The sequence below is a fragment of the Humulus lupulus genome, chromosome 1, assembly GCF_963169125.1.
Source record: "Humulus lupulus chromosome 1, drHumLupu1.1, whole genome shotgun sequence".
Classification (NCBI taxonomy): domain Eukaryota; kingdom Viridiplantae; phylum Streptophyta; class Magnoliopsida; order Rosales; family Cannabaceae; genus Humulus; species Humulus lupulus.
The window spans coordinates 173,003,385-173,025,958 of record NC_084793.1 but is presented as its reverse complement, the minus strand read 5'-3'; the positions used below and the strand labels follow the sequence as shown (position 1 = coordinate 173,025,958).

The 22,574-nt window shown below is 41.0% G+C and overlaps 1 pseudogene; it reads right to left on the bottom strand.

Moving 5' to 3' along the window:
* Positions 1–757: 757 nt before the first annotated feature.
* LOC133824600 (psbP domain-containing protein 3, chloroplastic-like) lies at positions 758–21,238 on the bottom strand (annotated as a pseudogene).
* Positions 21,239–22,574: the final 1,336 nt, after the last annotated feature.

Genomic DNA, 22,574 nt, shown 5'->3' with positions numbered 1-22,574 from the left:
GCCTCTTCTCTTGGAGGCAGCCTACCAAAAAAGTTTTAACTATATTACAAAGAGAATAAAAATATAGAGATAGAGACATATATAAGCAATATGACAGCACCAAACAAAAATCTCATTATTTATGATCAAAACCCATACAATCAATATTATATATTTTCACATGAATAAAAGTCTGATAAAATCATATTATAGAATATGCATAAATCAAATCTGTAAAATCCAAATTTCATACACAAAAGCCAACAAAAGGACTAAAGAAAAGGTAATCTAAATCCATATTCTCAAATCACAAACATTAAGTATTAAGCACCATATTCTTACACTTAAAACATCTCTAATTTTTCTCTTTGTATTCTCTTAATTAGAAACAATTCCAACACAAAAAATTATATAAACCTGAACTAAAGGGGAAATGACTTACCTTCATCAGCTGCAGCAAAATAAATTATTAAAAACAAAAGCAACAACACAAACCAAAGAAATAATCTTTAAGGAAAACCAACAAATTAAAGCCCACTTAAAGGATCTTGACACAACCATAATGTGAAAATATAAGGTTTATTTATAAAAGTTCTAGCAAAAAAAAAATATATATATATTATAGAACAGAAAATATAAATAACCAATATGCAAGAAAACATAAAATTATGTCAAATAATAAAACATAACCAGTCATGTAATGAAAATTTGTTACATAATGATTAAAAATAAATCAAATATCACTTTAACATACATTTTAAATCAAGTTAATGGTACTTTAGTACTTTAGAAAACACAATAAAAAATATGGTTCTTTTAACACATATAAAAACTAAAATGCACTTTAGAACAAATAATAGCAAAATTTTCTTTATTGACACACGTACATACACGCACCCTTTCCCCACCCGAACCCCACCTAATTAACACAAAATCTTGAGCATTTATAAATACCTGTCCAATGATGGTGTATAGCCTATTGATCCAACCATTGGATGCCATTCCAAGCGCTGAGAACAAGTATCTGTGAGTCTCCCCTAGTCTTTGCAGGGTGTACTCGGTGTAGTAGAAACCTGACATGATTCAGTTCAAATTATACCACATAGTCCATACCAGAGTTTGCTAAAACCAGGACTAGAATGCTGGATTATATAAAGTCTTACCATTGGAAGATTTACTGTTGATAAGTTTGGCTTCCACACCTGGTGGTCTTTGCCAGCTCCTGTCCAATCCACTCACCTGTTCGTAAAGATTACGAATTGAGTTTAAGAAAGGAAAATAAATAATAATAATAATAAAATGTAACTACTTGGCAGAATTTGAGGATGCCCACTAGAGTCTCAGCAACTCATCAACTTTGCCGAATGATTCTATCTTGGTGAAATCCGGACCAAGCCCCGTAATCACAACGCTCACTGGTAGTGGTGAAAAATGAAACCAAACCAAACCCCATTGAGGCATTTTATCAAACACATAGAGATCAATCAGTTGATGAAGGAAGAAAACTACAATTCATACCGTTGGAGCTAGTGTTCCCTTCTGGGTAGAAAGCAGTGACGGATTTGAACCCATCAGGCTCACCTGCAGCCAATGACCACCCTACAAAAAGCAAATAATTGAAATTATACACAACACAAGCTGAACTGAAAAAGCAGCCATTTTTAGCTCACCTTTCGGTACAGATATCTTGAACTTGTTTACACCATCAGTGTAGATACGAAAACCCTCTGCCACTTCTGTAAGAATAACCCAATACCCACTTTAGAATAAGAACTAAAAATGGTAACTTTGAAGAAGGGAAGGAAATGATACCGGTCTCTGCAAATGCATTGGACAAAATTGGATTACACGAAAACCCAGCAAAACTCATGGTCATGCCAACCAAAATTTGCCTCCTATTTTGGAAACTTCCAAGAAGAAAAAAAAACAGTTAAGTTAATAATAATTAGAGATAGAAAGAAAGAAGCCCATTTCTCACAAATGCTTCAGTTACGTGAGTACCGGCGTGAGGGAGGCTTCAGCAAGGTGTGGTTGTGGTGTGGTTCAACGGTGCGAGGGTTAGAAAGTCGAGAGAATGTGAGAGAGCGAATGAGAGAAAGAGCAAGGGAGAGCGAATGAGAGAAAGACTGAATGCACTGAGAGATTAGGGATTAGGGATTTGAGACTGAATGCAATGAGAGAAAGACTGGTAGAGATTTCTGGTAGAGATTAGGGATTTGAGCGAGAGAGAGGCACGCTGGTAGAGAGAGAGCGAGAGAGAGGCACTGAAAGATTAGGGATAAGTTTTTTTTTCTGTTCTCTTTTGTCAATTTCAGGCGGCAAAAAGTGTTTGCTGCCTAAGTTTTTTTTTCCCCGGGTCTTTTTTTCTCCAAGTCTCCCTATCAATAGCACTTCTAAAATTATGCTATATTTTAATGTAATATTTGAGAAAAATTGTTGTAGTGTAACTAGCTAAGTAAAGTTCTTGGACTCTACAATGTGTATGGTGTATTAGTGTTTAAATTTGGTCCATAATATGTATATTGTGAAATGTTTTAGAAATTTTTTAGTGTTAATTTTAGGGTTTGAAATTTTAGAATAGGTTAGAATATTGTTGTAATGCTGGCGAAATTTCAGTATAATTAGGAGAAATCATTATCAAACTAATTGATGATAAATAATTATTTAAGTTTGAGTTTATCACTATTTAATAATTGAATTAAGAAATACATTAAGAATTAAATTAAGCTTTAAAAAATATAAAATGATGAATAAATTTGATATATAATTTTAAGGAAATTGAATTAAATTAACCTTTAATAAAAATAAAATAAGCATTTAATTGTTTTAAAGTAATAATTACTAATTATTATCAACTACTAAATTAATTATATAAAAATAAATAATTGATAATTTAAACTTTTTTAAAATAATTCAATAAAGTTAACATTAATTAGACAGAAGAAAAAGTAAGTTTCACAATTAAAAAAATAACTAATTATAAAAAATCTCAAGAAAATACAAAACTAAGTATGGAAATAACTACTATTAATTAATTATAATAAAACTTAATTAAATAATAATTAAAAAAAGAATTAATATTTATCTTAAATAGAATAATACGCTTAATAAATAACATTTTAAAATAAGATATTTTAAAACATCGTGATTTATTGGGGATATCATAAGACTTTATAAGACATCATAAAATAGATAGCATAAGGAATTATTTTATTTTTGTTGTTTTTCTTTGGTGATAAAATTTGATTATTAAAGATAGGATAGAAGTTTTATATATTATCACCTAGTGATAATTTTTTCTTAATTATTTTTAACCACGAAAAACCTTAGACCCGTTCAGAGAGGCTATGAGAGTAAGGACTCTTAAATATACTTCTTCGAATTATCCATAACTTTTAGTCTGCATGGATAGTTTAGGTTTGTTGTATACCTATAATTTTAGTTTACACACTTATGAGAACCATAAGGAGGTGCTGCCAATTTTTTTACATAAATGAAACAATTTTAAGAGTGTAGATTAAATTATATGTATACTGCAAACATGAATGGGATATGTTCTTTACCCTTTTAGAAGTGGGGTGAAAATGTGGATTAGGGCACACACACACATAGTCAATAATACTTAATTGTTGTTTATTCTTGTATCGTAGATGGTGACCGATAAGAGTTGGATGATACTGAGGAATCATAATTGCGATGCTTATTGGAACTGCCTCCAGGCCTCTTGATTATGACGAAGGAACACATAGATTACGATGGGAGAATTATATGTCCATGCGTCAGATGCTTGCATGTTAGACTGCAAACTATATATATGATGGAGGCTTATGTATTTGACAAGGGTTTTCAACAGAATTATCAATAGTAGATTTAGCACCAGGAGGTGGAAGTGGGTGTTGCCGATGAGGTTGTCGAGGAAAATGAACACGTACATGAGATGAGCGACGTCATTGATAATTTCATCTTAATGATAAATGTAGATAAAGTAGATTGTGTGGATGACACCCGAATGGGTTAGTATTATGATAAGTTGACGAGATTGAAGCTGAGTTGTATCTGAGTTGCAATTGGATATAATTCCTAAACTTTTTGGCAAAGTTCATTCACTTGAAAGATAGGGGGAAGTGGGCACACAACTGTTTTGATGAATTGTTTAAGTTACTAAAGTTTGCATTTTTGAAAGATAATAAAATTCCTCCAACACACTATAAGGCCAACAAGAAATTGAGTAAGTTAGGGTTGGGATACCAATCAATCCATGTGTGTAAATGTGGATGTTAAAAATTCCACATCGCTAAAAGCTTTCATATCTTGGTACATCTTCATGGTGCCTAGACGTAGAGAATAAGGGATAGTATGCGATTCTTCCAAAATCTCCCACCTGATCCCAGTGTCCATCGTGATACCAATTCAATCCTTATACCTCAATAAACTCAAGCCTAACATTGTATAGTCCATAACTACTCCAGCTAGAACATCCCTTCTACTATTTTCCCAATTGTGGGTCACTCAACTGTTTTTCTTGATCTTTTCTAGAAGAGTAGACTAAAGTGTAATGTTGGCCAACTGGCACACCAATAACTCTATTCTAGCTCTGGTCATATCCTCTACTAACTCTTTGGATATATGTATCATATTGTACCACTGCTGCAATTTCCAGATCATGTGTGGGATACCTCTGCTCATACTCTTGTAGCTGACGTGCTGCCTAGAAAATCACTTTTCCTATCTGCATAAGGACACAACCTAGGCCCTGCCTCAAGACATCACAATAAACCACAAACTTGTCCTGATCTGTAGGAAGACTCAGAATTGGAGCGGTGACACGATTCTTCTTCAGTCTCTAGAAGTTGTTCTCACACCTGACTGACTGTGTAAACTACGATTCTTGCGTGTCAACTCTGTCAGTGGTGACACAATCTTGGAAAACCCCTCAATAGAGCTTCTGTAATAACCCATCGTCCCCAAGAAATTTTTGATCTCTGAAGCATTCTTCGGCCTTGCTTTTTATGGCAGGTGTCACCAATGGAGCAATTATATGAGCAGAGGAGGAACATTAAAAGGTTAAAAGAATAGGACACCTTGTGAGGGTAAGAACCCACACATGACCCAATGAGATTGTGTAAGTACGAAGTAAGTACCGGGGTACGACCCTAAAAACCCCAGATGTTTGATCCTAATCTCCATGCCAGACAAGTATTGGTCGTACGAGCAAGGTACCTGATGTGGTCCTTCCCAGCTAGCCTATGATGTTCATACTAAATAGATAGTGGAGGTACATCTAGGTACTGAAATTGAGGTGCTCCCGTAGACCCTTGGCATGTACTGGAGCCGACCACCACACTCTATTATGAAATTCTAGCATTTACGTTAAGTGTTCTTGTAATCATCAGAAAGTTTGCTTGAAGTTCAGTCGATTTAAGTTTGCTTCTTTTATGACTCACAAAGTTCTTGATCTAACTTAGTTGACGAGTTCTTACCATCAATAGTAAATATGATTGATGTTATTTTACAAGGAGCATGCAACTAAGGATTCATGTCCGGAGTGTGGGAGTAGTAGATGGATCAATGAAAAGATGAAGGAGAAAAAGGTTCCACATAAGATGATTCGTTACTTTTTGTTGACTCCCAGACTAAAATGAATGTATAGTTCAAGGAATACAGCGAAGGACATGTTATGGCATCATACTGGGAGATTGAAAAGAGATGGGATGTTGTGTCATCCGGTTGATGGGTCTGGATTAAAGGACATTGATGCCACACATCCTAAGTATGTAAAAGATCCAAGAAATGTCTGTTTGAGTTTGGCTAACGATGAGTTTAATCCATTTGGCAACATGAGCCTATCATACAGTATGTGGCATGTCGTTTTGACGAACCACAATCTCCCGCTCTAGTTGTGAAGGAGGCATATTTTGTGTTGACTCTCCTTATTCCTTGGACAAAATCACCGAGTAAGGACATGGATGTATTTTTAATGCCCTTGATGGATGAGTTGAAATAGTTTTAGATTAACAGAGTTGACACAATAGATGGCACAAAGATTGAATTGTTTAAGATTCATGCAGCCTTTCTGAGGACAGTTAACAATTTCCCTGCTCATAGTAGTTTGTCTGGTTGAAGCGGGTAGGGATACGAAGATTGTCCAACGTGCAATGAAGACAATACTTCAATCCGAGTGATTGGTAAGACATCTTATGTCGATAATAGACAATTCTTGAAGAGTAATCATAAGTATAGAAATGACACAAAATTCAATGGCAAAGTTGAGAAAAGACGTCATTGACAAGAGTTTACTTGTCAACAAATTTTAGAACAAGTAAAAGCTCTCCCGCCTCATGTTCCTAGTAAACGTGATAGATTTAGGGGTGTGAAGTGCAAACAAAGTGCAGAGGAAAGTAATTGGAGGAAAAAAAGTATTTTCTACGAACTTGAATATTGGAGTTCAAACCAGCTAAAACACAACCTAGATATGATGCATGTCAAGAAAAATGTATGCGACAGTCTCCTTGGAACCTTGTTGGATAATCATAAGTCTAAGAACAATAATAATGCAAGACATGATTTAAAGAAGATGGGAGTTAGGAAATCTTTGTGAATTTATGAAGACGAGAACAATCTATTATTGAACTCGCATGCTCCGTACGTTTTGACTCCTAAACAGAGGCGAGACTTTTGTCAATTTCTGAAAGGAGTAAATCTGCCAAATAGATTTTGTTCAATTTTGAAAAAGAAAGTGACTGATAATGACTCAAACATTGTTGGGGTGAAGTCCAATGATTGTCATGTTATAATGAAATGATTACTTGCAGAAGATGTTCAGAAGTTTCTATGAGAATCTATATCAACCACCATTACAGAATTGTGCAATTTCTTCAAAAAAAATTTCTCTAGGACACTGAATGTAAAAGATATAGAGAAAGCAAAAAAATGACTTGATTCTCATTTTATGCAAGATGGAGTTGATTTTCCCTCTAGCATTCTTTGACATAATGATTGACCTAGTAATGCATTTTCCTAACGAAGCTATATTGGGAGGCGTCATATTTATGAGGTGAATGTATCCTTTTGAAAGGTACATGAAAAATTTGAAAAACTACAGCCTGAATAATGCTCATCTAGAAGGGTCCATAGCGAAATGATATGTTGCAAATGAGGCTTTGACATTTTGTTAAATGTATTTCAAAGGTGTGAAAACAAAACTTAATCAACCTAATCGAATTGAGGAAGTACCGTATGTTAATCGACACCTCACAGTGTTTGAATCTGAATGTCGTCCACTTAGTAAGGAAACTCTTGTGTCCCTCGACAAAAAGACTCGGAACACAACTAAGTGGTTAATATTGAATAATTCTCCTGAAACTGAAGCGTCTTTAGAGTAAGTTAATTTCTTTTTAATCTTCACATTCTTCACATTACAATATATTCCAATTATAATCTTAAAATTGTTAATAAACAGGGAACACCTTATTGAGGTGAAACAAAGGGATCTGGGTGTTGATCATAAGTTGTTACAAAAAACAAGAGTTTCGTTCATGATTTCATAAGAAGGTAATTTGTACTTAGCAAATTGTTTACTTAAATTGACATTCTCTGTATCTAAATTTCTCATTATTATATTCTCCCTTAATTACATATATGACTTGCACCGGCTCGTGTCATTAGAGTAAGTCGATGAATTGCTAGCTTTAACATCTGGGTCAGATCTGTTAGCCTACTCTTATCAGGCATGTATAGTGAATGGGGTTTGATTTGTTTCATACAATAGAGATCGAAATCGAACTACACAAAATAGTGGAGTGTGTGTTTCTAGGGCAGAAGGTTTAACTATTATAGGAAACTTGAAGAAATACTCGAGCTATCTTTTACTAGTGCCTATTCAGTTGTATTGTTTCAGTGTAAAAGGTTCAACATAAATCCGCAAAAAGAAAAAATAGTTGATGAAAATAATATCACTAGCATCAACGTCAGTGGTTAATGATATAAAGATGAACTATACATACTTGTTAGCCAAGCAAAGTAGGTTTTCTATCGTGATGTTCTCGTGTTAAAGGACGAGATTAGAAAGTTGTTCAACGAGTAAATTATTGACAAGTTTGGACATTGTAGACGCTTCAGAAAAGAAAAATGATATTGGTGTAGTACATGACACTAACTCATCCAATTTTGTATAAATTGTGGATCTCGAAGAGTTTTTTGTGCATAAATCAAATCAACCAGCAACACAAGTTGAGACTTCCCATCAACATTCTTCTATTGTTTAGGATAATAAGGTTTTATTAATGACGATGAGGATGATATGGTGGACGATGTAGAAGAAGTAGATGATGATGATGAATACTTTTCGGCCTTAGTGATGATAATAGTGATCATGTGTCCTTTATAGTTGTTGATTTAATTAGTGATGACAATGTCTATTCTACTTAGTTTTGTACCTTTGTAAAAAAATATTGATAAATGAAAATATGTTTCCAAATAAGTCCATTATTATGTACATTGTTCATATATATATTTGTATTTCAAACTAACTAACGAATTAAAATAATATTCATTATAAAATTAATGATAAATAATAATTAAATTTAAAAATAGATTAGTTAAATTATTGCCATGTTCGGAGATGTCAGTAGATGTGGCTAAAGCGCACGGTGGAGACATTGGTGGTAACCAAATATATTTTTGTTATTAATGAAATTTTAAATTATTTATTTTTAAATATAAAAAAATTTATTATTTTTTTAAAAAAATAAAAATTATTAGTGTTGACGTCGTCGCCCCTAATAATCAAACTATTTGGTATCAATAACGACACTTCACCACAAAAAACAACATATCTCCACATGGGATAAAGTTTGCGGAAATTTGTCATCCTTTAGGGGCGACATAGTACATTATTAGGGGCGTCGTGCACAGTCGCTGCTAATATAGACTATTAGACACAACTTATTAGCAACGACGGATCAGCGACGAAACGTCACCCCTAATACGTATTAGGGGTGACTTTAAGGGTCTTCAACAGTGACACCTATCACCCCGGAAACACCAAAAGATTGTATTATACTTGATTCCTATAGTTAAATGTTGTTGAGCCATTTCAAACTCTTAGGCACCATTGAATGAAGTTTTTTCAAGTTGAAAAACATAATTGCGACCCAAGAATTTCTTGTCTCCTATTTACTTGTTTTTGGGACAAACTCATCAAACAACCTATGAATAATATTAGCAAGTTTTTTGAGAGTGGACTCAAGTGTTTAAAGTGTAACTAATGCTAAAAATAATGATACAGAGAGGATTTATAGTGGTCTAGCCTAAAAAGTAACATTAGCAAGTTTTTAGTCAATGTTTTGATATATGAGCTTGTAAGCTTTGTTACATTTGATTACAAGGGCTCTCTATAGAATGGAGTTTCTAAATGTATGGCATTCAATGTGTCAGTGATGTGTCTCTCTCCCTTGGAATTCCCCTATCCTTCTATTTATAGTGAGGATTTTGGGTTACATTTGAGTTGTACAGGCCTAATCTATTGGGCTTAACCCTAAATTATACACACAAAGTTATGAGAGAATTGATTGGGTTGTATGTTTTGGATAAGTAGTGAACCTGAATTACACGACCTAACTTCAGTACAATTTAGGCAACTAGGAATGTTGGCGACCATAACCTCTAGATGATCAAGATTTGGGCAACAAAAACTATCAGGCGATTAGTATTTCAGCGACCAAAAATGTGGTGATGCTTCCTTGAGCAATCCAAGGCTTGACACTTCAAAAATGGTGTCCAGAACCTAGTGCCAAGAGGCAGGCAACCGAAACTTGGTCTTCGTAGTTAGGTGACTAAGGCTTAGTACGCGGGCTTTACCAAACTCGTCTTTAATCATAGTCACTGTTAACCTTATGAGGTGACCTTCGGGTGATATTTGACCTCGACAATCTAGGACCTTGGCAGCTTTCATAGGTGACACCAATATTATGTCATTGTAATTAGCGAGGTGATCCATTTAGGCAGTTCAGTCAATGTATCTTTGCCACATTAGCTGCCACGTAATTGTGACAAAAATGGGTACATATTTCATATAAAAACAATCTGGAAGTGTTCCACATACTTATAATATTCAAATTCTACAATTATTTGTAAAATTAAAAAAATACAATAAGAAAACTTACCTTAATGTCTTGCTATTAGCAGTTTATATATTCCCAAAAATCTAATTCAACAATTTAAAAACTAAGTCAAATCAAATCAGTACAAACACATAAATATTGCGAAAAATTAAAAGAAAGCTGTTATCCCAAAAATTTGAAAAGAATGATTTGGCAATAAAATTAACACATGGCATGAGTTAGTTGGGTGATCTGGCCTAGTAATAGCCCAATACATCAGTTAAGAGGTTGGACTGCTTGAGGGATGCATAGTCAAGGCAAATACACCCGACCGAGGAGAATATTTGGTCTAAGGGTTGCTTGGCTCAGACCCCAGTTTGAAGACCCAATTGATTTGTTTAAATCCAAGTCCAAGGAGATCAAAGGAGGGGTTTGGATTTTGACTCAAGGGATAAAGGCAAGAGGTCCGATTGGACCTTAGGTTGGGAGTCTCTCAAGTATTTGGCTCGGATGTGTCCGAGGTGAGTCTCCCAAATGCTTGGCTCGGACGTGTCCGAGGTAGGTTTCCTGGGTGATTTGGCTCGGATTCATCCGAGGTAAGAGGCTAAGGGAAAGAGGTCCCATACAAGCTAAGGATTGGGACTTAGGTTTCAGTCAAGGGAAGGCCACATCACGTCCGATCGGACATAGTTGAAGATGGCAAGGGGAGAGATGCCTCGGACTTGTCCGAGGTGAAGTGCCAGTCAGGGTGGCTCGGACCACTTTGGTCCGAGGAGAAGGACATCATGTCCGATCGGACATGCCATGGGAGAGATGCCTCGGACTTGTCCGAGGTGAAGTGTAAGGTAGGGTGCCTCGGACCACTTTGGTACGAGGAGAAGGCATAAAAAGGATGGCTCGGACAACCTTGGTCCGAGGAGAAGACTACAAGGTCCGATCGGACCTTGATTGAAGGAAATAGGCTCGGACTTGACCGAGGTGGGATGCCAAAGAGGATGGTTCGGACCACCTTAGACCGAGGAGAAGACCATCATGTCCGATCGGACATGTCATGGAGGAGGTTACCTCGGACTTACCTGAGGTAAGGTGCAAAGGGAGTTGGCTCGGACCACCTTGGTCCGAGGAGAGCCATGCATATACCACCTTTGGCCCACGGAAAGTTCGAAGGAGTAATCAACATGCATGTGAGACTACGTTAAAATCCCCGAAACAACTTCAGTGAGAATTGGTCTAGGCACCCGGGAATCTCTCACTCCTCACTCGAATTGAGGGATCAGTTGTATTTTAAACATTTATTGTAATATAAATATAAGGTGAATAATAAAATATCCCTATCTAAAGGGGATATCAGTTGAGAATCCCAGGCCTATAAATAAAGGGTTGGGAGGAACGTAACGGGACTTTTTGGCAAATTAAGAGTGAATCTGTGTTCTAGAGAGAGAAAGTGTGTGCTTCCTGAGAGAAACCCTTTTTTGTATTCTGGAATATTTGCACTGAAGAAACTCAGCTGACATTGGTTCATCTGATATTGAGTGTGAATACAGTAATAAAATCTCTAAGTGGATTAGGCTATTACTGACTATCGGGGTTGAACCACTATAAAAATCTCGTGTTATTTACTTTTGTTGATTAAAATTGTCTGTTGTCGTTTATATTCTCTTGAAGGCTTGTCGTATTTGACGTTCTCACGTCGTTGGCTAAAATCACAGTCAACATTTTGGTGCTTTCATTGAGAGCCTGAAGAGAAGAACAGAGAGTCCCTGAAGCAATATGGCGCCTAAGAACACCACCGCGGCCTCCAAGAGGGCAAGCACCTCTAAGGAGCATACTAGATCAGAGGGTCCCAGTGTTCAAGATCATGAGAATGAGCCCAGGGTCGTGCTCGAGGATGTAGCTCCTAAAGTTGAGGAACTCCAGGAGACCATGAGCGCGTTCCAGGAGGAGCTAGCTCAGTTCAATGCTAGGCAGGAGGCCTTTGCTGAGGAAATGGCCAAGCAGAGACGGGATATGGACGCTAGGAGCAAGGAGATCCGTCGACAGCAAGAGGAGGCCGACAGGCGACATCGCGAAGCTGCACTTGCTCTGGAGGCAGCTACGCAATTGACCCGAGCCAATGCTCAAGCTGTGCCTGGGGTGACACCCACCCCAGAGGCAAGGACCACATAAGTTGGTCATAAGAAAACTAATCGGCCAGGCAGGAATGGTGGCAACCCACCTGGTCATGAGGAAGAGGGAGTCCGATCGCGCACTGCCTCAACCCAGAGGGGGAACTCCAAGACCCCCTCAAGGAGCCCAGATCAGAGACTTCCAGGTCTGGGAGTCATAAGTCAGGCAGTAATAAAACACCTTCTGAACAGGGGCACAACAAAGCTCCTCATGGCAAAGAGACTTCCCACTTCAAATATGGACATGGGCGTGATGAAGCTGACAGTCACAACACCAACCAGTCGAAGGAGAAGAATAATGACCGACGAGGAGGAGAAGATCACCCAGCTCAAACGGGGAAGCCACCACGACATCCCAACTAGCGTAATGGCAAAGAGCACGCTCCACCTAGCAGACCTTCCGAGAAGACTCGGAGTACGGTGTTCGACTGGTTGGGAAAGAACACTGCTCAGAAGGACCTGAGGGACGTCATTGATGACAGAAGGAGGACCGTTCCGGTCGAAGGGCAGGAGCCAATCCGTCCTACCAGTCGAGTAGAAATACTCGACGATGGTACGCCGGATAGGAGTGCCTGACCAAGCGGTCCCGAGGGTGCGTCCCCAGCAGTAGCCCCGGGCATCCAAGCCCAACTTGATGCCTTGACGGCGGCAGTCCAAAGTTTGACGAAACAACCAGTTATTGATCCAGTAGACCACAGAAGTGGTAGCCCTTTTTGTGCTAGAATAAGAGCAGCCCAACCACCAAGGAAATACAAAGCACCGGTATTGCCAGTTTATACCGAAAAGGCAGACCTGGTAAGACACGTTGGAAAGTTTGAAGATCAGATGGAGCTGCTTGGGGTGAGTGATGACTACCGCTGCAGAGTCTTCCCCACCACCTTGTCAGACACTGCCCAGGAGTGGTACTGGAAGTTCAAACCAGACTCCATCACCTCTTGGGAGAGCTTTAGGAAGAAGTTCTGCAGGCAGTTCAGTACTGCCTGAACCCCTCCTGTTTATGCCAACCACTTGGTGGATATTAGGCAGGGTAAAGATGAGTCTCTCAAGAACTACATCCAAAGGTTTATGAGAGAAGCCAATCGGGCTACCGCGGTTGGAGATGAAGGGAAAATGGTGGCAATCTCCTCCGGTATTATTTATCGAAGTCCTTTGTGGGACAACATCCACCGCCATCCAATTTCAACTTTACCGCAGTTTTTGGACCGGGTAGATAAGTATATGAAGTTGGATGATGCCATTGAGAAAGGAGAGAATGGGTTGAACAATCCGAGTGGATCAGATGATACTCCGAAGGATAGCGGAAATGATCAAGGCGGTAGTAAGAAACGTGGGAATAACGGGTTTGACCGCCGCAATGAGAAAAAGGCTAAGTCGGGATCGAATGATAAGCCAACGAAGTATGAACCTCGATTCACCAACTACACCACTCTTTCGGCGACCTGAGCGGAGATCTATCTAGCCAGTCATCAGGAGGTCCCTTACCGGAGACCCCCACCAATCAAGAAGAAGATGAGTAAGAGGGATAAGAACAAGTTCTGTCATTTCCATGGAGACTATGGTCACGACACAAATCAGTGTAATCACCTTAAGGATGAGATAGAGTTTCTCCTCCGGTCGGGGAAATTAAAAAAGTATAAGGCAGAGAAGACCCAGGGAGAGGGGAGCAACAATAATTCTGGTTTCAAGCGGCAACGGTCCCCACCTTTGCAACCTGAACCTGTGGACTTCACATTGGATACTATATGTGGAGGGCCACATCTTGCTGGAGATAGCAACAAGGCAAGGGAGAGGTATGCTCGCACCCTTCGTCATGGGTTGGGTGCAGCATCCACCTCCGAGGTTATGACGGTGGAGGAACGACCATCAAAGAGCCCAAGGTATGAAAGTGAGTCCCTCACTTTCACAGAAGAAGATGCTAAACACGTGAGGTATCCTCACAATGACCCTCTTGTTGTGACAGTCCAAATAGCTAATATGAAGGTGAAAAGATGTCTGGTTGATACGGGAAGCTCCGTAAACATTATTTATAAGTCCTCTTTTGAAAAGATGAAGCTATCCGTCAATGACTTGAAGCCTTGCTCTCGCGTCATTTATGGGTTTACTGGAGAAGGACTATCACCAGCTAGGACAATCAAGTTACCTGTCACGACGGGAGAGGCCCCCAAGCATGAAACCGTGATGACTGAGTTTTTGATTGTTGACTGCTCGTCCGCCTACCATGTGGTTATTGGTCGACCACTACTCACCAACTTGCATGCGGTAGTTTCAATTTGGCACCTATCTATGAAGTTCCCGACCAGCGCTGGCATAGGCTGTGTCCAAGGAGACCAAAGGGAAGCTAGAGAGTGCTATAATGCCTCGATAGCTAAGGCGAAGAAAAGTGCCAAGGAGAACAACATGATTGTGTGTGTTGAAAAAGAGGAGGTGGATGAGATGAATGTAGACCAGAGTTTTGTAGTGGTGAACGATGAAGAGATGTTAGAGGAGTGTGGCCAGGAGAGCACTCCTAGTTTAAAAGAGCAGAAGACCCCATCAGGTGATGAAGTCACCAAATAGGGCGTTGCCCAAAGCGAGGGAAGAGATATTGATCCTCGCTTTGGGGATTATGAGAGTGATGTGGGACCGTCCGAGGAGTTAGAGGAGGTCCCTATAGATGAGAATGACCCGACAATAGGGGTCAAGATTGGAAAGAAGTTGAAAGATGAGGTGAGAGTACAGCTGATAGAATTCTTGCGAAGGAATCAAGATGTCTTCGCCTGGTCTCACAAGGATATGGTGGGTATCTCACCAACTGTGATCAGCCACGTGCTCAACGTGGACGAAAGATATCCAGCGGTACAGCAGAAGAGGAGGTTGCTTGACAAGGATCGAGCAAAGGCTCTTAAGGAGGAGGTAGAGCGATTGAAGGAGAAGGGGTTTATTAGAGAGGCATACTACCCAGCTTGGGTTTCAAACCCAGTCTTGGTGCCCAAACCCAATGGAAAGTGGAGGACTTGTGTAGATTTTACTGATCTAAACAAAGCGTGCCAGAATGATTGCTTTCCTTTACCAAGAATAGACCAGTTGGTAGATGCAACCTCTGGTCACGAGACCTTGTCCTTCATGGATGCGTATTCGGGGTACAATCAGATCAGCATGTATCCTCCTGATGAAGAGCATACCAGCTTCCGAACGGATATAGGGCTATATTGCTATAGAGTGATGCCCTTCGGATTAAAGAATGCAGGAGCTACCTACCAGCGCTTGGTGAATGGTATGTTTCGTGACTTAATCGGCAAGAGCATGGAGGTATACGTAGACGGTATGCTGGTGAAGTCAAAGGAAGCTGAGGGGCATGTGGGAGACTTAGAGGAGTGCTTTGCAATATTGAGGAAGTATAACATGAAGTTAAACCCCCTCAAGTGTTCATTTGGAGTGGGTTCTGGAAAATTCCTTGGGTTTATTGTTAACTCCCGAGGAATTGAGGCAAACCCAGAGAAGATCAAGGCTCTCATAGAGATGAAGTCTCCAACAAAAATAAAGGATGTGCAAAGCTTGACTGGGCGGATTGCAGCTCTAAGCAGGTTCGTTTCGAAATCAACGGACAAGTGCGTCCCGTTCTTTAACCTGCTTAAAGGAGGCAAGAAGTTTGAATGGACCACAGAGTGTGAACAAGCCTTCCAGGCGATAAAGGAGCATTTGGCTAAACCTCTTGTTCTTTCTGAGCCAGTTGATGGAGAAGACCTATTCATATATCTAGCAGTCACGGAACACGCTGTTAGCGCTGCCTTAGTACGTGAGGAGGATAAGGTGCAGCACCCGGTATATTATGTTAGTAAGTGATTGATAGGAGCGGAGTCCCGATACCCCATGATTGAGAAGTTGGCTTACTGCTTGGTACTTGCGTCACGAAAGTTGCGGCCGTACTTTCAGGCTCATCCCATCAAGGTCCTTAGTGACCAGCCTCTTCGCCAAGTTTTATAGAAGCCGGAGTCGTCTGGTCGGCTACTTAAATGGGCGGTTGAGCTAGGCCAATTTGAAATCAAGTACCAACCGAGGACTGCTATTAAAGGTCAAGCTTTGGCAGATTTCATTGCTGAATGTACCGGAATCGTTGAGGTCCCCGACCAGCAGGAGAGTGTTACTGGGCGAAAAGAAGAAATTCATACTTGGCAACTTTTTGTTGATGGATCGTCGAATGAGCACCATTCAGGAGCTGGGATTATGCTAGTCACAACAGAGAAGCACCGAATTCATTGTGCACTAAGATTCAGATTTAATGCTTCTAACAATGATGCGGAATATGAGGCCCTCTTAGCAGGCTTGCGACTGGCTAGAGATGTACGTGCCCGGTCGGTAGAGATAAATAGTGATTCCCAATTGGTGGTCTACCAAGTATTGGGGGAATACCAAGCAAGGGGCCTACGCATGGTGGCATACTTAAACAAGACCAAAGATTTGCTAGCCCAGTTCGAGGAGTATACCATCAAGTTAGTACCAAGGGAGCAGAATTCCAATGTCGATGCTCTAGCAAAGCTTGCTAGTGCAAAGGATGCCGAAACTCTGAATATAGTACCAGTAGAATACTTGGCGGAGCCAAGCATTGATAGACAAGAGGCCATGCCGATTACGATAGCCGACACCTGGATGACTCCCATCATTGCTTACCTTGAGCAAGGGACCCTCCCAGATGGTCGTAATGAAGCAAGGAATATTATGAGGCAAGCTGCTAGATACACCATGGTGGATGGAGTGTTGTATAGGAGAGGATACTCCTTACCTCTACTCAGGTGCATAACGCCCGACCAGTCAAAGAACTTATTAGCTTAGGTTCATGAGGGGTTTTGTGGAGATCATGCTGGGGGGCAGAGTCTATCTAAGAAGATCTTGAGGCAAGGGTTTTTCTGGCCTACCATGAACGAGGACTCTATGGAATATGTGAAAAAGTGTGACAAATGCCAAAGATTTTCTAAAGTACCCAGAGCGCCCCCAAATATTTTGAAGCAAATGCAAAGTCCGTGGCCTTTTGCAGTGTGGGGCATTGATCTGATTGGGAAGTTGCCCAAGGGAAAAGGAGGAGTGCAGTTTGCGGTGGTCGTGGTAGATTATTTTACTAAGTGGACTGAGGCCGAGCCATTAGCCACGATCACATCGAATAAAGTATTGGACTTTGTGGTTAAAAACATAATATGTCGCTATGGTCTACCTAAGAAGATAGTGTCTGGCACCCAGTTTGACAGCGACATATTTACCAATTTTTGCATTCGGCATGGCATAACCAAAAGTTTCTCCTCGGTAGCCCATCCTCAAGCCAATGGGCAGGTTGAAGCGGTGAACAAAACATTGAAGGACACTCTAAAAAAGCGCCTGGAGCAAGCTAAGGGTGCTTGGGCAGGAGAGTTACCAGAGGTCCTTTGGTCATATAGGACTACTGCTCGGACGGCAACTGGTCATACCCCATTCTCTTTAGCATATGGGTATGAAGCCATGTTACCTGTGGAGATAGACCCACCCTCTCATAGAAGGACCGTGTACAACCAAGAGGAGAACCATCAGTTGTTAGCAGAATCATTGGACTTCCTCGAGGAAAGAAGAGAGGAGGCAAACCTCAGAGTAGCTGCTCATCAGCAAAAAGTGGCACGCTACTTCAACTCCAGAGTGCGAGATCGAAAGTTCCAGGTCGGAGATTTAGTCCTAAGAAAGGTGTTTGTTAGAGACCCAGCAGCTGGTGTGCTAGGACCAAACTGGGAAGGACCGTATCAAATTGAGCAAGTCTTACCACCCGGCACCTACAAGCTTGCTCGGTTGAATGGAGAGCTGATCAGGAACTACCGGAACGGCGAGCACTTGAGAAAATATTATCAATAAATACTGCTTGCAGAGTAGTAGCTTTGTATCAAGTGCTTAACTTGTTATTTAAGTTTTTTGTTTGTGGACTAGTTATTTGCTACCCAGTCACATTATTTTGAACAATGTTATTTTATTTGGAACTCGTTGTTAGACACGTTTTGTCACTTATTATTATGAGTAATAAAAGAGACCACGCGCAGCGTGGTCGAATCTTGCTACAAATTTTGCATATGTGTTGATTATTTTTGCTTGGCAGTGTTCAACTGTCACATTAATTTAAACAAAACAGGTCTTCTAAAAGCTAAGTGTAAATGTATACCAGACAGTGTTCAACTGGTTGGTATCATGATATGAAGGACCAACGTTTAAATAATGTTTTTGTAGTGCTCAACTACTGAAATATGTTAGTATATTTTATGTGTTTCACGAGTAGTAACTACTCGGACAAATTTGGTCAAGTAGCAAGTGATTAAGGATTTATCAACCCTCAATCACTTGGGGGGCACATAGGGTATACTGGTTTGTATTTCAACACAGGCAATAAGAGCACGAGCAAATATATTTGTTTTTGGGCTGACTTGTAAGTTTGGAAGTCTAAAATGGCCATTAAGCTATCTTGTTTTACAAAGCTAAAGGAACTTAGAATTTTTAAAAAAATTTAAGTTAGAAACAGGTATTCGTGTAATGATAAAATTTATGCTCATAAAAAGTTAGAGCAATAAGAGCATGAGGAAGTATATTTAGTATGGACTTATGGAATGGTTAAAATTTCTAAGTTAGAAAACTAAATACTCATGTGAAATTAAAGACATCTAAGAACTTTGCTATGTACAGTAAAAACTTAAAAGTTTAAAGTTTTCGACAAAGAAAGAGTAAAGTGCTAAGTGTCAAAATAGCTCACTAGTTCGAGCAACAAAATACAAAGTAAAGCAAACTATGATTAACTATGAGAGGGAGTCACTGGCGTGCTCCTCTAGTGGGTTGATCGACCCCCTCCTCGGCATCAGCTGCCCCTCTCGCTCGGAATGATAAAGCAGAGGAGGCGGGAGTGAGTGCAGGAGGATTGGCAGCTTCTTCAGCGGCCCTTGCTTTGCATTTGGCAAGCTCTTCTGCCTGAGCCTCCTTGGAGAAACAATCAAGATTGAGAGGTTTGTTCAGCTTCCAGACCTTATAAAAGCAGTCGAAACTGGCCTCCTCAAAGCGAATGAAATCAAGATCCTTTTCTTGTTTCAATTCTTCATTTTCGTTGATCAGTCTCTCATTATCCCGAGCTAACCCCTTGTTCTCGAGGGACAGCTTCTCCAGTTGGGCTGTCAAGGAGTTGTTGTTTTGAACCTGCTTCTGGTTCTCATCAGAAAGCTTCCTGAGAGACTCATCCCGTTCAACTACGGTTCTCTCTGCTTACTCCAGCTTGGATTTGGCCTCCACCAGTTGATCGTTTAGCACCTTGATCAACTCCTTGTAGTCTACTGCTCAGAGCTGAGCGTGACCGATGGTGACGAGTGACTGCATGGAAGACAAAAGGTTATTACAAGCAAAAATATTAATAATAAATTATCTTAAAGGAAAATACTTACCTTCATCAGTTGAGCGAGCCCTCTTTTCAAGACGACTTCAACGCTAAGCCGAGGGTAAGATTCTAAGCTTTGGAGCGTTGAAGCGTCATGGCCAATCTCCTCAAGAAGTCCCTTGCCTAGGTCACTAACAGCACAAAAGACCTCACTCGAGCTACCCTGGTGAGTAGGAGTTAGGCTCGCAGAAGGAGGAAGCGAAGAGGGAGTCAGTGGCGGAAGTGTGGTCGGTCCCTCAGTTTGCCTCCCTTGACTGGGTGGTACTACCTTCTGAATCTTCTGTGGGGGCATAGAGCCACTTCCATCACCAATTTTCCTCTTTGAAGCAACGCACACTCTGAGCATGTCTGCGTCTGTAAGGAGGAAAACACAAGGTTGTTAGAGATATAAACATAATGAAATGTGTACAAGTGTATACTACAATTTTGTTACTCTCGAATCACCAAGCTATCTAAAATTTTCCTATGTTTACTAGACATGTGTTACCTACGTTGAGGATCTGATCAAGGAACTCATCCTCGTCATCCGAGGATGAGCTAAGTTCCCCCTCAACCTGGGTAGCCTTTCCTTTCCCGGGCTGAGCGGGAATAGTAGATCTGCGCTGAGGTTTGGGCTCTCTAATGACTAAGTCGCCAGGTCTACGAGAGAGCGGAGAAGGTCCAGGAGAAAGCTGATTAGTCACTAGCTCCGTGCCCTCGTTGGACTGATCAGTCGTGTTGTTCTCCCTGGTGCTACTTTCCGCCGCCATATCTTGGTCACATGGCACCAAACCCACCATCTGAAGAAGGTCCAGGGTGACCAATTTTTTCACATCCTTTTCCCTAAGACTCATCTTGGCAAACTTCTCGGCCCGCTTAAACATTCCCTTAGTAGGCAACGGTCGCTCGAATGGACCCGCACGTGTAAAAGCCAAGTTGTTGGCTTCAATGTCCGATGTAAGGAAGTATTCTTTGTGATACTTCCCGGGGTTTGATTTGTGAGAGATACCGTTAAGATATGTAATCCCCCTATGCCTATGGTAGAAGTGGAAGAAGCCCGTGTTGTTGTGGGAAGGATTGGTCCTGAGGTCAAATAAGTAGTGCACCTCATGTGGGGTGGACTCATCCCAACCGTGCAGGAAGTAGAGGATGTACAGCGCAGAGAGTGCCTGGATCCAATTCGGTGCGATCTGGAATGGGGAAACATTGAAATAATCCGCTACAGACCAGAAATATGGGTGTAGCGGAAGTGTTGCCCCGGCATGTACATGGTGCCTGGACCAGGCACAGTATGTTCCACCAGGCCTATTTGCTCTTTGGTGAGAACTCGGACATATCACGTTGACCCCTCTCAAGCCTAAAGCTTCAATGTGTTTTTGGAACAGTGCGGGATTAAGTTTTGAAGCATCGGCAATGAACCAGGAAGGTTCTTCTTCTCCCTCCTTGCGTGGCTTCTGGACAGCCAGGTTCTGGATCGCAGTAGCAAATTCCTGTGAAGGTTTTTCTGGAGCTGTGGCAGTACGAGTATGATTGCGCTTCACTACCTTCTGCACCGCTCTGTGGGCAACCTGCGGATCATGTTCCTGAGGAAGTCCGTTGGATTGCTTCACCCTCATCGTCGACTGAGAAACTTGTTGAAGGAACTATTCCTCGTGGAGAAGATACAAAGCTGAGCGAGGGAGGATCTGCTTGAAGCGGCGAAGACGGTCCTCTGGAGTGCAACCAGTAGACGAGTCTGGTGAGGAATCACTATTTAAGGGAGTCTCGATTGTTTGCAGGACGGATGTGTCGGAGTCCGTATGATTGTCACCTCCCCTATAGTCAGACCGATTCATCTACAAAAATGAATAAAACATGGGGAGGTGAGTAACCATACAGAAAAAATTCACCAAGAATAAAATTTGTTTTTATACTTAGAAAAATTTGTCTAAGTTATAAAAATATAACACATAGGGAAAAAATAATCTTAGTGCCCAAGAGTGCCTAAAAAGTACTTGAGGTGTTGGAAGTTATTAAAGATTATGTAAATGGAAATTTTGGGGGTTTTCTTATGAGGCTAAATTCCCTCTCCCTATGTGTGTATGTATGCATGCCAAAAGATTGGGTATGCATTTGCAAGATAGGAGCCGTGGCGTGCGAGCCATGAGAGTTTGGAGATGTCCGATCGGACCACGTTGTTTACCCTAGGAATTTGAGGATGGTCCGATCGGACCATGTTTCTTACTCTAGGAGGTGACCTAGCCTACTGCATTCGATCGAATGCCAAGACACGTTGGATACGCATGGCCCAAGAGGCGTTCAACAGCCGCGAGAGTCCGAGGGGACGTCCAGCCTTGCATCCGCGCGAGCCCAGCACCAAGTTGTCCGCGGAACGCCCGATCGGACATGGCGCGACCGAGAGGATGCACACCCCACGATCCAAGTGTCTAGGCGCCTGGTACGCCTTATGCCTCCGAGGCTCCTAGCCAGCAGCAACCTGTTATGTTTGATCGGACATGGGCGTCCAAGGGGGTTCAGAATGAGGTGCCAAGTGAGTTGGGCAATTCAAGGAAAAGAAAGGTAAGTGTGGTCCGATCGGACTACACACTTGCCTAAGGTTTTCAATGCCCCGATCGGAAGTGCTCACTCGGCTCGTTCAAGGAAATGCACGCCTCAAGTCTTAGCCACAGCCCACCATGTCCGATCGGACATGGGCTCCCGAGGAGGATAAAATGTGGTCCGATCGGACCACACGCATGCCCAGAATTTTTGGCAAAACTGTGTAGACAAAGCCCCTAATTATACACTTTGCCTACCCCAAACCCAAATCAAATGGGCAAAGCCCTAAAATCCCTATTTTAAACACATTTCTTCATTCACACATACAAAAACAAGATCAAAGCATAGAAATGAAAGGTTTTTCTTATGTTCTTGAAAACCCATTATACTATCAAAAACCCCATAACCCATATT